The sequence below is a fragment of the Schistocerca americana genome, chromosome 2 (genome assembly GCF_021461395.2).
Source record: "Schistocerca americana isolate TAMUIC-IGC-003095 chromosome 2, iqSchAmer2.1, whole genome shotgun sequence".
Lineage (NCBI taxonomy): Eukaryota > Metazoa > Arthropoda > Insecta > Orthoptera > Acrididae > Schistocerca > Schistocerca americana.
Window position 1 is genome coordinate 305,356,786 of NC_060120.1, and position 12,409 is coordinate 305,369,194.

General features: G+C 36.4%; 1 protein-coding gene across 2 annotated transcripts in view; it reads right to left on the minus strand.

Moving 5' to 3' along the window:
- Window positions 1–12,080, minus strand: part of LOC124590946 — a 278,651-nt gene extending 266,571 nt beyond the window's left edge. Inside the window, exon 1 of one of the 2 annotated variants that reach the window (XM_047131688.1) lies at window positions 12,000–12,080. The gene's annotated coding sequence lies outside the window, so the exon portion shown is untranslated. The remainder of the gene's footprint in view (window positions 1–11,999) is intronic. The other variant, XM_047131689.1, reaches the window with a different exon arrangement.
- Window positions 12,081–12,409: the final 329 nt, after the last annotated feature.

Genomic DNA, 12,409 nt, shown 5'->3' on the forward strand with positions numbered 1-12,409 from the left:
TTGATGCCTCAGAACATGTCCTACCAACCAATCCCTTCTTCTAGTCAAGTTGTGCCACAAATTTCCCTTCTCTCCAATTCTATTCAATGCCTCCTCATTAGTTATGTGATCTACCCATCTAATCTTCAGCATTCTTCTGTAGCACCACACCTTGATAGCTTCTATTCTCTTCTTGTCCAAACTATTTATGTCCATGTTTCACTTCCATACATGGCTACACTCCATACAAATACTTTCAGAAATGACTTCCTGACACTTAAATCTACATTCGATGTTAACAAATTTCTCTTCTTCAGATATGATTTCCTTGCCATTGCCAGTCTACATTTTATATCCTCTCTACTTCGACCATCAATCAGTTATTTTGCTCCCCAAATAGCAAAAGTCCTTTACTACTATAAGGGTCTCATTTCCTAATCTAATGCCCTCAGCATCACCCGACTTAATTCGACTATATTCAATTGTCCTCATTTTGCTTTTGTTGATGTTCGTCTTATATCCTCAGTTCAAGAAACTGTCCATTCCATTCAACTGCTCTTCCAAGTCTTTTGCTGCCTCTGACAGAATTACAATGTCATCGGGGAACCTCAAAGTTTTTATTTCTTCTCCATGGATTTTAATGCCTACTCCAAATTTTTCTTTTGTTTCTGTTACTGCTCGATAAATATAAAGATTGAATAACATTGGAGATAGGGTACAACCCTGTCCCACTCCCTTCCCAACCACTGCTTCCCTTTCATGCCCCTCGACTCTTTATAACTGCCATCTGGTTTCTGTACAAATTTTAAACAGCCTTTCACTCCCTGTATTTTACCCTGCCACCTTCAGAATTTGAAAGAGAGTATTCCAGTCAACATTGTCAAAAACTTTCTCCAAGTCTACAAATGCTAGAAATGTAGGTTTGCCTTTCCTTAATCTGTCTCTTGACCCTTATAAAAACAAATTTCAATTACTGCTAATATATATAGGTTATTTGAGAAGGAATTGCACAGCTCTTTGCTTAACTAAAAATGTAAAATATCTGCACGACTTCATGTGACCGTTACTATCTGTTAATCTCTTCACAGACAACTTACAAATATTTGTTCTTCATATTTAACATAGGAGTTGCTGTAAATACAGAAACACCTATGTTCCAGAATGCTTATTTATTTATTTATTTACTGGTCTTGTAAATCTAGGACTGTACAGTGTACAAAAGATATTGGAACATTCATTACTTACAATACACATTCCTTGATTTTTTTCTTTTTTTTCAGAGATCATTTTAACAAAAGATAAAATTATACAAGATTTTATTACTCTACACATTTTATAAAAACAGTCTTAATTGGTAAGGCAGTTTTGTTTTTCTAGGTATTCCCTTACTGTACAGAAGCAGTGCTCAGCCAAGTAATCCTTCACAGTTGATTTGAACTTGTTTAAGTCCATTATTATTTTTGTGGATTGATATTCGTGGACTACAGCTATTATTTGTAATTAAAATGAAACTAGTCAGTTTTTATTAAACTAGACAATGACCTGTATACTCATTCCTCCAAACAACGTATCATAAATGAGGCAAAAGGTGGTCCTCACTGAGTAGCATTCATATGAATAAAAGCATTGAACACTGTTAGTGTATTATATGTAGAGATGGCATAAAGCCCTGGCTGACGGTGAGATACACAAATCAAGATAAGAGAAATGGTGGACACTAACAAGCCATCTGTGACAAGTATTCAATAATTGAAATGTTGCAAATTCAAGCACTACAAATAAAGTGTGCTGCTTTAGAGCACAAAAATCCTGGGGAGCAGCAATAATTTAAAAGTGAATGCAAATAAATGTACTGCAACTGTTAAATCATGTGAACCCAAGAAATGTGCTGCAGGTGAAAAAATAGAACACGACAATTCAGGTAAAAATAGTGTAAGAATAGCAGACGAACACCAACGTTCCATAAATATTCAAAATCTGAACAAAAAAAAGCTTGTGTCTGACAATGTCAAAGACAGCTCTGCAGTGTTAAAAATCACGAAAACAAACACGAAATCTCCAAAGAACAATTCTTCAGCCATGCGAAATCAAATACATCATGGATTCAAATTAAAAACATTCAGAGACAGCCATGAATGCAATGTTTCAAATTTTGTACCAAACTCTGCTAAGGAGAACGTGAGTGTGTCAGCTGTTGTTAGGCTTGGAGCGAAATTCAGAAATGTAGCCAGCAATATTCAAAAAGAATGTGCCAGTTCCTCTAAGAGTGACTGTGTTGTTCTCATAGAGGGATCAAAGGACGTGTACTGCAACGAGGCCAGTGCATTTATAAGAAATCTGATCATCATCTTGCAGTTGCTATCGACTACAAATGTGATAGTAGCGAATTTACTTCTGAGATTTGATCTGGCGGACTGATCTTGTGTAAATCATGAAATTCGATGAACAAATCAAAAATTACAACAATTCTGCTCCAAGTTTAAAAACTTAAGACTTCTTGACATCAACAGCAATCAAAACACTAGTTGCACAATGCATGGTCAACATTTAAATCTATCTGGTAAAAAGAGAATTGCATCAGACATAAACAAAGCTGTTGACGTAATAATTCGTGAAAACAGACGGGCTATCGCCCTAAATCCCAATATGCAAGGAAATTAATGGAAAGGGCCAACTCCAACCGGATTTGGCCCAATATAAACAATCCAGAACAGGAGGAAATTGAAAATGACAAACTAAAAGTACCATTAAGGGCCATGCACTTAAATATACAATATTTTAGAAATAAGCTCAATGTTTTGCAGACTTTTGTAAATGATCATTAACCGAGCATGGACTGAAATCTGAGGAAATTATTTACTTTACACTAGATGGCTATTTCCTACGAAATAGCTACTGTAGACTGCATCATAAAAGTGGAGGTGTAGCAGTATTTGTTAGAGAGCAGCTCAAAGTAAATAGATTAAACCATCTAGATTCGTATAATAATGAAGGCTTGACTGAAGTGACAGGCGTTCAACTCCATATCAAAGGTTGCGGAAAGGGCACGGTGAAACAGAAAATTATTGGGATTTATCGTCCACCAAAATCAGAGGTAGGGCATTTCACAGAAATTTTTAGTAGAATAGTGGGACACTGTGACCCAAATGAGGTAACAATACTTGGTGACTTGAATATAGAGGCAACATCTTGCAATAACCATAACAGCAGATTAAAGGATACCCTTAACTCCTATAATCTTATGAATGTTGTAAATTCAGATACAAGAGTAACTCCGAGTACTTCCAGTAGAACAGACTACATAATACCAAGTAAAGAGGCAAAAGATAGTATTAGTTGCTGGAATGTGGACTTCCGCTACTCAGACCACAAATGTCAATTTGTAGACTATGAACACGCAAGCATCCAAGAAAGGACTCAGGTTGTAGAACATAAAAGAAGTCTTAAAGAGAAAAACATTAATGTTTTTAAAAGGAAACTAGCATCTGAGGAATGGCAACTAGTTCTTCAGCAAAAAGGATCTGAATACAAATGGGTCAAATTTTATGATATTGTTTTACAATATCTTAATTTTTGCTCCCCAATGAAAGGAAGTAAGAAAGTAGTAAATCACAACCAAAATGTAAAAAACACCAGACTGACTCTTCCAGCTTACATCATTAAACTCAGCCAAAATATCGAAGATCTAAGTGTGCTACATATGTCAACTAAATTGCAAATATTTAAGGATAAGAACAATCAAGCTAAAAAACAATTTCAGCAACAGCTCTCAAATTTAAGAAAACAGATCCTAGATAAGGAAATAGTTCAGTCAACAAATATAGGGAAGACTACATGGAATATAATAAAACGATATCGCAAAGCCATCCCTAACTTAGATGCTCAAATTGACAGAATCCAACATGAAGGAAACCATATTAAAGATCCAGATAAAATCTGCAATATATTTAATGAATCTGCAATATATATTTTGAATATTTTATATTGTCAGCTGTGAATCCACTTAATAACACAGGTCTTACCCAGATGGCAAAGTCTTACCTTAGGCTGGAAACTGCTTTTGAATTTAAGGAAGTGGGTGTGGAATAAATAGGAAAAATAATAAATAAAGAATAAGACCCTATCTGGCTGGGATGGACTGATTAGTATTATAATTACAAAATGCAATAAGGAATTAGTTGAAATAATTAACCATATGATCAACAGTAGTATCAGGGAGCACACATTTCCAAATTTATTGAAGTAAAGTACAGTTAAACCTGTGCTCAAAAAAGGATCACCACTGCTGCATGTTTGTAGGTATTTACATACTCATAAACAACATGTGAGCTAGAATGGCATGGCAGTAGACAGAGTAAGGATCACAGCCTATGGAATCAAAGGACCATTTTAGTAGAAACACTAAAGATAATGCAAACCATGAAATAGGCAGTCTGATGCAGTGAGTCACTGATATATGTAAGGGGAACTACTCAGCTTGTTTGGTTTTTACCGTTGATACGGGGCATAGAGTTTTACTATGCCAGCTCTTCATAAATCACTGGGCAATACTACCCAAAAACAGTCTGTAGCATCATGTTAGACATCAATCCATCACCCATTTGCTTTTTATATAACCCTGCATGCTACCAATGCCACCCGCTCTTTTTTTCTTTTTAACAAAATTTTCATCACAACTTTTGCATCACTTGCTACCATCACAGCCATCACTGTTTCCTGTTCTTTACAAGCTGTCACATTCTTGCAGACTTCTGAAAAACACGCTGTAGTGCTCACATGCAATGTGGCTCCAGAATACTCTGGCAATGCTCTCTCGCCAGTTCTTTACCGAAGTGGATCTCTAGCACATTCCTCACAAGTGTACTTGTATGTTATGACATTACATGCCACATCACTAAGTCTTGCATCAGTCCTCATCAACATCTGGTACTGATAGGCACAACCAAGTGCACGCAATACGTATTATGTCAATGGATTAAATTAAAGCAAATTCTGTGATCCATTTTTTTTTCTTTCTTTTTTTGACAAATACAGCCTATTTCCTTCTGTTTTCTTATGCTACCCCAGCTTGTGCTCCATTTCTAATAACTTCATGAATGATTGTATGTGAAACCCTGATATTCCTTCTCCCACACGATTAACATCAATCCCTCACAAAATTACACCCGTAAGTATTTGATTTATATTATCTCTTTCTCTTCATTTTCCCAATGCAGACAATGTTTCCTGATAAAGATTCCATCTTCCACGATTACACTGGTGAAATCAATAAGCTAACTCCATCTGGCCATACATTACTACACTACTGGGCAATACAATGGCCACTAAACTTAACTATGTAATTCAACAATAAAGCAAAGAATACAGTGCACATCGTCCCTCATCATTATTTACAGAATCTAATGAAACAAACTGTACAAAATGCCCCTGGAAATGTTTCACAGCTCAAACACATCAATTCTATACAAATAATCATGGAATTATGACAAGCTAAACTTAGCTCCACACTACATTAATCACACAGCTCAGTACTACATTAATCATGATTGTCATATTGTTTCATTTTTTCCATTTGTTGAGCTCAGTAGACAAAGTAATATCTGTATAATACATGAGCATAACAATATTCCTTTGTCGAGTCTGACCTATTACTGCTCTTTTACTTGCAATGGTTGTTCAGCAAATCCTCCAACATATAGCACAGCCCATATCAAGGTTGGAATTTAAGGTTACAATACAATTACCAGCTAGAGAAGCTGACGAAAGTGAACAAAAAATAAGGTCTGCATTCATTTTGTATCTAACACACCTCTCATTTTAAATAACTAAAACTGCATGGAAAAATCAGAAAAATTGAATTACATGACAGACAAATCTCTGGAGAGTGTTTTGCTGTACATATTCATCACCTACCAAACTGCAAGGAAGGGGAAGCACAAAGCAGCTCTTCACAGCAACCAGAAAGAGGGGGGGGGGGGGGGGGGGGGGGGAGGGTGGATGACAAGTTTTGTTCACTAATCTGTTTCCCCCAATACATCAGACTGTCATGAAACTACTAGTGTACTCCAAAACCAACAAACCTTTCATCTTGACACACACTACTATCCTGATCTGAAAGTCATTAACGAACTGTCCTACTCAGGCTATGATTATCTTAAATAATACCCTGAAACAAGGCCCATCCCACTATTCTTTCCATGTCAATCAGAGTAACATTTCATCATTTTCTCAATCTTAAAATTTGCTGGTCAGACTCTACGGTCACTTCACTCAATTTCATTGTCATTAGATTCCTATTATTATGATTGCAGTATGCTACCACAAAATGCTCCGGCTCCTTCATCTGTTAAGGGGAACCATGCTGAAAATAATTCTTAATACCAAACAACTGCTGCTCACCATATAGAAGACTCACTGAGCCACAGATTGGCACAACAAAAAGACTGCTACATTTTTAATCTTTCAGCCAAAGAGCATTCTTCTGAAGTAGAAATCACACACACACACACACACACACACACACACACACACACACACACACACACACACATTCACACAAACACAGCTCACAAACACCATGACCACTGTCGCCAGCTTCCTATTTACGGATGGGACATGCAGCTCATAAATGAAGAGAGAGTCGTAACAGTAGCAAACAATGCCGTACAGCTGAGCATGCTCAGTAACAACATACTCGGGAACTTGGTGCCTGTTTCTTTACCAAATATGTTGTTCAGATTCACCTTCCTCCATCGGCACCTTAGATATTTAGCCTATAGTAGGTGCTTGGTTCTTGACACTGCCCAGTTTCAACTTCTTTCATTGTCTTCCCACAGTTCAGTTTATTTCCCCTTTTTTTAAGTAGGCCTATGTATTCAGTTTCCAATATCTTTATTTTTCTTGCTGCTGCTTCTCTGTATTTGTTGTATCTTTTCTTTCCCTTCTCTGTTACACCTATATGCTTTTTATTTTTAGTCTGTGCTACTGTTATCTGTAGCTTGTCAACTACAGTGTCTACAACTGCCATCTTCTCAAGTTTTAAAATCTTATCTGTTGCTAAAATTTCAGTGACGATTTTCCTAGAGTTTTGTACCGTTCTCTCTTTCTCATGGATGTCATTCCGAATTATCTTCTAATTCATGTCATATCTGGCCATTGCCCAGACTCTCTCTGCTGCCACACATTAAGAGGAAATTATCTATTTGTAACCACAGTGACATTTTGTATCATTGTCCTTACACATAATTATCATGTATGTCTGTCTATATTGCTAAATCAAGTCAACTAGCACCATTAAACATACTTAAATGGTTATAAAGAAGTACCATAATCAACAGATTAACCACTTCTTTCACAGACAGCTTCTTCATTGGTTACATATTTAGGAGCTGTCTGTTTACAGCTGATGGCACCCAAGTCAACATGTGGCACATACTACAACATCAGGGGTTCTCCAAGGAACATTACAGGAGAAAGCGATGCTTGTACAGGCAGCAGTGTGAGTGGCCTAAGCAGTATCCAACTATGGAATACACTTTACCTCAAACCATTACAGCAACAAAGAAAACACAAAGAACGATATTTGTGGTATCTGTCAAAGATGAGCTCATTAAAGGTGAAACACAAACTCTGGCTGCACAAGGCCAAGGAAGGAAAGCAAGCAACCCTTTATTTATCAAATAAACCATTCCAGCATTTTGTTTAATTGATTTTGGGAAAATTCAAATACAGATGACTACATTGGGGTTTGAACCCCACATCTCCTAAATCCGAATCCAGGATCTTTGCCACCGTATCATGTAATTTGGTCACAGAAACAAGACACACCACACTACACGGTATCTGGTTCCCAGCAATGACAGGGTGACCAGTTCTTTCAGTAAAAAAAAGATGTTTACTTATATGCAGTTGTACCAGAGAGGCAGGTTTGGCTGAATTTATAGATAATTTTCATGAATCTGTAAGTTTGATGCACCTGATGACAGAAATTTCAGTTCTTGAAATGTGGTGAAACCTGGTCAATAAAATTTGTTATTGACACAGTTACTCTTACATACTTTAAATGCAGCCAGTCATCAACCCCTAACATAATTATTACTGTTTGATAATGGATAAATCTGAATTAAAATGATCACTGAATTTGCATCTGTGGCAGAAAAAGCTTCAGATTTTTGCAACAAACATTTAAAGTCACATCAGTTCTTAAATACAGTGAAGTTTCTAATACTTTAATCAAAGGCTACATAACATTGTTAATGTTTAAAATTTAGTAGATTCATTTCCACACAGTGCATATATGCTTAAGACTTGAGTTCAGTAGGCCTACACTGACAGTTCCAAAATTACAATTGATTTCCCATAATTATGATGAGAGAGAGAGAGAGAGAGAGAGAGAGAGAGAGAGAGAGAGAGAGAGAGAACGTAAACTGACTAAAATGCACATTATTGGAAAGAATTTGTCATGGATACCAAGATGCAATGCAATTACCATGACACTAGAGTCTGTTGTAGTCTCTGAATAGCTACAGCAGCCAATATCTTTTCAAACCTGGTTACAGTATTCATCCTCTGTTCTCCCTCAATAATTTTTACCCCCCACACTTCCATCCATCACCGAACTTACAATTCCATCATACATCTGAATGTTTACTACCAACTGATCACTTCTTTTAGTTAAATTGTGCAATAAATCCCCCCCTCCCCCCCAATTCAAGTCAGTATTTCTTTATTTGCTACTTGATATACTCCCTTCAGCACTATATTCAAAAGTTTCTATTCTCTTCTTGCCACCTGGACTGCTTATGATACATGTTTCACTTCCATATATGGTAAGTCTACATTCCAGATAAACATCTAGCTGCACATGATCTTGGAAAAAAAAAAAGTTCCTATAATACTAACATGTGATGATGGGCCTGCAGTGGTCCAAAAACTAGTTAATGGTACAACAGGTCTAAAACTATCAATTTCAAAGAGTGACTTTGCCACTGTTGTGACAGGTTTTAAATTTTGTTGTGCTTGCTACAAATGGATTGACAATTTCTCTTGATAATTTGTTGTATTCCTTTACTCTTATAGCAAATAAGATTATTTATCTGCACTGTTGTATCATGATTTCACACGTATTTTGTACTGATGGTCTTTTCTTCCATGATATACCTCATCAGTAACCAGTCTTTGAACTATGTTTCCCCATGCATCCTCATCCATGAACGATTGGTGTATTCCCCAAAGTCTAGCCCTTACATTTTTTTTTTGTGCGAGATATTCCCATTCCAAATTCTTAATCATTCCGGTGACACTACTTGTTCTGTAATCTCCCTTTATACATCTGGCTGCCATCCACTGCCCTCCCCCTGCCTGTGTTGCCAGGTAACTTTGATGGGGTCCAATATCCCTGCAGCATACTCCCAATGGACTCTTACGAGAGAGATGTAGGTTTTCTCCATTGTGCCCTTGCTTGCCCCTCTTCAGAACTCTCATTAATACGTGGAGAAACTTTTACGCCTTGTTTACTGCTTCACGAACATGTAGTCCACATGTATTTTCCTAGCATGCAATGTCACAGCCAGGTCTCTGTATTGTTGTTGTGTTGTCGTCTATCTGAAGTTACATACCATAGAAATAGAAAAGTGTCATGACACAACAACGGTCTTAACATATTTCTCATGTGATATTCAATCCAAGGTGATCAGAATTCAAATGCTGATGTTTCCTGCATCACCTCACATAAAACGCAATGAACCCAACCTAAACTTCTGCATCTCTTACCACAATCAAGTAATAAATAATTTCCATAGGTGTTAACTATGCACCACAATCCAAAAGTGTGTTTATTATACTGCAGTTTCCTTATCCAGCACAATTCTACGAAACTAAAAATCTTATAAAGGACCTTAACATTTTTATCTGTATGCAAACTACTGTTAACGTGTTACTGTCCCCTTCTGCGAATGACATACATGAATAAACATTAATATAGTCGTTAAATGAAAATAGTCTTTTGAAAAATGTATTTCACCTTACAGCAGTTTCTACAATGAGTGCAGAAACATTATATTTTTCAGAAGAGAGGACTGTTCTGTTAAGAAATTTCTATTCTTTCAATTTCATCAAGAGTACCATATCAAAATAACTCCTGAAATTCGAGTATAACAACTGACTTCTAAATAACTATACTTGATACAATAAATAATAATTATATCTAAAAACAAAGATTCTGTAACTTACCAAACGAAAGCGTTGGTACATTTGTTATTGTCTCTATCAACGTACCAACGCTTTCGTTTGGTAAGTTACAGAATCTTTGTTTTTAGATATATTTTTCCAACGTGGAATGTTTCCCTCTATTATATTCAAATAATATAATTATGTAGTCTACATGAATTTTTAAATGTTTCTGTTTACTCCATGTTCCATTGGTACCACGGGCTACACACAAGAATTGTATGGACTACATTCGTTTAAAGAATAATGCTATAAAAAGATAGTTATCACACTAGCAAATAATATTCCCAGATGGCATTAGATGTGAATAGTAAGTCACATTCTTGGCAGTATTGCAATAGCGTTTGTTGTGTAGCTTAAAATAACAGTGTATGCACCATTTAAACAAGGACTTCTACGTAATCATCATTCAACTGCAGACTATGGAAAACTGCCATGACTACATAGGTTGTTTTTAATGCTTTACAAGCTAATGGCTACTTTCAACCTACACTCATTAAATAAGTTCAGTATTCCAGTAGGCCTATTTCTTGTGTAATTTCTTTTTTGCATGACCAACTACATTCTCGACCCTCCTACTTCCCTCTTCCCCCTACATAATAAGCCCTCACACTTTATCTGATAGATTCTATAGTTCACAAGACATGCAGAAGTACATATGCTCTAAATACCGTATTCCCCTGAAACTGTGACACTAACACAAATCAGCAATCAGTAAACTAACAATACTGTTGGTAGATTGGCCTACACATCAGTTTCATATGCATCAACGTCAAAAAGGCTAATTAAATTCGGTAACGAAGTCACAGTCATACAAATAAAAAAGTAAAAGTAAGTTGTATTTCTGCTTGCAAAACGCTGTGAACTACCAAGGCCTCCAGCAACTGTATGTTATGTTATTTTGACCTGTCCAACTGCACTTGCAGAACTAGTACGTTATGCTAAAGTTAGACCGAAAAATAGACGAAACTCAGAATAGGTCGCAAAACAGCAGTATAACAACATATGTTACAGCTACTTTTGTTGGTCTGAGCTCTCTCCCTGATAGAACAAACAGGACGGCTTGCATGGTGCGAAGCTTTGTCTAAATATAAAATGGGTTATAAAAGTGAGATTCTGCATGTTATGACAACAATAAAAAAATTATTCACATCACAAGTCACAACACAAAACGAATGTCCTACAACACACAATTAATTGTGAATGCAGAAACAATGTGAGAGGTTATTAATCCTACCATTAAAGTTCTTCTGCAGCTTAAAAGCATCAACAATTGATATGTTAATCGTATCTGGAAATCCTACGTCCCGCCACAACACAAGTTTTGTATTTAAAATTATAATATCGTACAACTTGTCACAATTTCAAAATATATTGTGATATAATGTGTAAACATTGTGTGTTATCGTCTGAGTTTGTATCAGATTTCTTAGTACGTTGTGTCCACAATGAACAGTTTATTTACATTACTATGCGTAACAACTTCAAAACGTATTGTACTATCTATTGTAGCACTTTCCCTTCAGTTCTTCATTTTCATTTCTGCAAACTTTGATAGTTACCTATTCCACGCTTCGACTACGAATTCGCCCACTTCTCAAATCTGAACCTGTTCCCAAGCGTTCACCCACAGTTTTGTTCGAAGTTATGTAAAAACAATTCATGTTCCCCGCTTAGATACTCCAATGCACGGAATGGACACGCGAACTTACGACTAAAATGAAATGTCGATATAACGATAAGTTGCAGATGGCGCCTATATCTACGTACAACATGATAGATATAAAACCAACCTCAAGAACGCAATTTATTCTTCCTCTTTAGCGGGAATCCAACCCAATACACAACGGCGCCCTTCTTTGTACAAGTACCATTCTCTCGCCAGTGAATCGCGGTGAATGATGGGTAAAAAGGGCTGCTGTGGAAGACGAAGAAAACGAATGCTGTCGTGATGACCAAACGAATGAGGATAACCACAACAGTTCGATGTACTTAAAAGTTCATGTACAAGAGCGAATCACACTGTTTAATTGAATCGTTATATTGTCCCACTAAAATGTATTTCATTTCACGATTTATCTTATAGTATAAACGTACAAAACAGAAATGTTGCTTGACCATAAGCAATGCCCCTTACTATATACACATAATATGCAACGCCTATCAATTAGGAATTAATTGAAGACAAGCTTTTACACGCAAT